Source organism: Petromyzon marinus, chromosome 8 (genome assembly GCF_048934315.1).
Source record: "Petromyzon marinus isolate PM22_M1 ecotype Great Lakes invasive population chromosome 8, UKy_Petmar_22M1.pri1.0, whole genome shotgun sequence".
NCBI lineage: Eukaryota > Metazoa > Chordata > Hyperoartia > Petromyzontiformes > Petromyzontidae > Petromyzon > Petromyzon marinus.
Genome location: NC_133674.1, coordinates 15,632,063 through 15,636,098, shown reverse-complemented (window position 1 = coordinate 15,636,098; position 4,036 = coordinate 15,632,063). Strand labels below are relative to the sequence as shown.

Genomic DNA, 4,036 nt, shown 5'->3' with positions numbered 1-4,036 from the left:
TGCCAACTGTTGCAATATTAGTTATCGCAAGGAATGAATTGGGTGTTGGTGTGTTTCTAACGTGCATGGCGCATAGGAACGGCACAGTTTGTGTTGAGCAACTGGGTGAAATGTATCAAAAATTACGCAGTTCTTTAACATCTTTCCGTTGCTTCGCATTGTGAAATCGACTCCCCCTTCACCGCACTTCCTTCTTCGCAAATGCAAACGCCATTTATTTGCTGTTTGTTGAAAATGCCCCCTCTCTCTTTGTACGTCGCGTTTTCGGCCGCTAAAAGCAGGCACCACTCGTCCTGCGCTCAAAGCTCTCCACGCGGACTCAAATGTGGCAGAGGTATACGGCAAGATCAAACAACCCCAAAACGAATGGGTCGTTCCGTAAAGGGCTTCCCAAATACAGTGGTAATAACGCGACTTGTTTGGGTAATTAAGAGTCGCGACAAATCGGAGCGCCACCCGGTAAAACAGTGCCTCGTGGCGATAGCTGTTCGCCACCACAAAACTCGTGGTCAGCTCGAATCTTTCACCACCACCACCCACCAGCTCTTCCCAACCCCCAAACCCAAGAAAAAAAGGGTGAGGGAAGAAAGAAAATCGCAGATTTGGCAAAAGGACAACTCAACTGCCTGCATGGCTCGGATTTTTTTTCTCCAAAAAAAATGTATTTCTCTCCAGAGCCACCACGGAGGAATCTGCACTGTTCTCGAGCTAAGGGTGGGAGGTGGTGGGTGGCTGGGGGGAAGGGGGAGGGACGGGAGAATGGGGGGGGGGGGTGCCTTTGGGGATGAGAGAACGGATGAGTGAATAAGATGTGGGTTTGGGTGGTGGTGGTGGGTGGGAGATATGGACGTGGGTGCGGGAGGACGAGCTCGTGAACGTGCGACGGGAGACGCGCAATACGGATGGGCCTTCGTTTGGCGGTCGTGTGGATGTGAGGATTGGGAGGAGGGGAGGGAGGGATGGATAGGAGTGTGTGTGTGTGTTGGGGGGGGGGGCTGCACCCCGTTGTCGTGGATACGCCTGGCTGCTGCCCCCGGGGCCGGGATTTGGGGGCGGGGCCGTGCGGTCTCTTTGATCTGGCGGCGGCTCCCTTTGTATGCCCGTATAAGGCACGTCCTCATTCCACACCGAGTGCGTGCACGCGTCTGGTTCCGGGAGCAGACCACGGCTCGCACCTCCCTCGCCTCTCTTCTCCTGCCTCCTCCTCCTCCTGCATCCTCCGTGTGCATGCGCAAGTCCCCCCCCCCCCTGCTCTTAGCATTGACTGATACGACAGTATTTTTTAAAGCATCATCCAGCTATACTGCAGTATATATGTTGGTTTTTTGTGTGTGTGTGTACAGTATATATATTTACACGCACGTTTTGTACGCTTCTGTTAGTTCGAATGCAACTACGTTTTGTATGTTTTTTTATTTTTATACGATTGCAAAAAAATGTTTAACGTACGACACACGTTCGGTTCCATTTTTATACCCAGGAACGTTAGCTTCAGTAAATAATATTAAGTTCGTAGCAACACACAACAATTACGCGCACGTATCGTTCAGAAAATGTGCAATAGTTTGTACTGTAGTGTGTGTATACTGTATCCATACATACTGTACGATACTGCATGGACAGCATTTGACTGCTTATAGCCGACACTAACCCCTTGCATATGCGTGTTGTTCAGTACTTGCAGGGGCGATGCCTCCTTTGCCTGGCGGTAACAACTCTGTCAAATCGCCGTGACATGGGTCAAGTTCAAGGCGTTCATCTCGGCGGTGCCGGCAGCGGTGGCGGATGCGCTTCTCCCTCCCGTGTGCGCCTCGGTTGAGACTTTAGACTCAACCTTCACATCTTTCCCCAAGGTGCCGCGAGTCGGAATGACAAGAACGCCGTCCGCCTGACGAGGACGTCACCCAACTGTCAGAGAGGCACGGACCCGCAAGGACACGAGACCCACCAATGGCTCGGTCCAAAGATCGAGTGCCCACCGTGTCCCGTTAGCTTCGCAAATGCCTTCCACGTGCGTCTCCGGTTGTGTATTTCATAATGCGCAACGTTGTCTGCCGTCCGGCACCAAATGTTGCATTGTTGCAGTGTGCGAGCTTGTGTGTGTGTGTGCGTATCAACGCAGTACACGTTACGTGTGCAGCGTGCGTACACGGTGTGTGCATTAAGTATTGCACCGTCATCGGTAGCGAAAGATATAGAGTAAATTCCGTGCAATTGTGTGTTAATTTAGCGCAAGGCGAAAGTTAAAATGCACGGCCTCAATGTGGCAGGCAAAATTATACAATGGCATGTGTGTGTGTATATATACACATGCAATTGGCCTATAGGTAGGTATACATATGCTCGGATCGTTTTAAAATGAAGGCATTTTACGGCGATGTACAAAGGTAAAAATTAAGTCGCATATTAAAGGCTATATAAAATGACGGCATCGATTTAATGAACACGAGGAAACAATTCTAAAATGTAATGTAAATTAAATTATTCTGGCATCCACGCCGATTGCAAATAGGCCATCGTGCCCAGTACCGCACGCAAACACCTCGCTGAAAACACCCCTCCTGCCCTTTATCACGTACACGCGCATACTGTAGCCACATTCATGCTCTACATTGCTAAAAGCGCTTGTGTCTATGCGTACATGCTTTGATGACAAACACTGGCCCATGTACGCACGTGACTGAAAGCACTTGTCTAACTGCCGCGTGCTAAATCAGCGCGTCGTTTGTCCCGCGATCGCACGTGCGCTGCTCTGTAACAATTGAACAGTGAGTCATTAGGCGATTTAGAAAGCCGGCGGTGTGTTCTTGTGCATTTGTCAAACAATTCTAATTTGTCCTGGGGGTGGTGGGGCTGCGAAAGCCGAAATGCGCGCGCGTCGCAAGATGGGGAAATTACGCCTCGGTGTCGTTTTGTGACGCCCACAATTTGCGTGAATTATTTTCGCTGCACGTGGCGACGATTTATTTAACAAACACTGCCATTGTCCGATTGTTTTTATTTCACAAGAAACCCACCGAGACTTCGAGTCTCGTACAGGGACTGACAATATAATGCGAGCCCTATACGATGTGCAGTTGCAGCGTAAGACAATATGTTGTGCAGGTCAGATAAATAACACATTTAAGTTGTAACTCCTGGTTATGTTAACGCGGTGAACAACACTCTGTAGAGTTTATGGGACCGTTTTCATTACACTTGTACGTTTAAGTCGCGCATTTAATTCACATATGGTCATACATGCATGTACCTTACTACGCATTGTAAAATATTTGCAGTACTGTATGTCTTATTTGTTTTTGCACATGTTCAGTGTGCGCGAACGTATTTTTTGTGAATTTTCGAGCACGTGCATTAATAAGGCAGCAACAATCGCAATCAACAGCGGGAAGAGAATCAATAAAGGACGATTGCAATGAATGAAGGGCACTCCCCTGTCTTGCATCGGCAGAGATACTGAGTCCATCAACTTTTTAGCACGGAGGTTTGTGTCCGAATCTGTGGTCTCGCCCACTGAATGCGTAATTTCTCATTAAATATATTCTGCGGGCCCCCATCCGGATCCATAACCCTCCCTCCTGCATCATCTTCTCTCCCCTTTATCTGGTTGGGGAGTGGAATAGGGAAATATTTCCTGCTAAAATTAAGCCCTGTACCCAACTGAATCACTCACCCCGTCCAAGTGAAATAATCAGAGCCACTTAGCAGTGCCACTGCCTAACTCCCCACGCATGCCGTTTCATTAACAAATCATTTGCATCGGAGATGGCTTTCCAAATCCCAAGGACTCGAAATACACCACGGCACGCCTTTCCATCTCTACCGTTCTGCATTCAAATTAAGTCGTTATTAGACGCTGCACGCGTCTGATGATTGGTAATCACGTCCCCTCCGCTGCTCGCCATCTGGGGGCACACGTGTGTGTATCGCACGTGACGTATTTAGCGCGCGCTGATTCAAATTGCAAAGCCTCACGTGCGACACACACGTGTGTACATGCACGCACATGATCTCAATTAAAATTGTCGCCTCAAAT

General features: G+C 48.9%; 1 long non-coding RNA gene across 1 annotated transcript; it reads left to right on the top strand.

Moving 5' to 3' along the window:
* The first annotated feature begins 938 nt into the window (after positions 1–938).
* Positions 939–3,420, top strand: LOC116940278 (uncharacterized). The gene is made up of 2 exons (XR_004402524.2): positions 939–1,221; positions 1,676–3,420. It is a non-coding gene; the product is annotated as an uncharacterized LOC116940278 (long non-coding RNA).
* Positions 3,421–4,036: the final 616 nt, after the last annotated feature.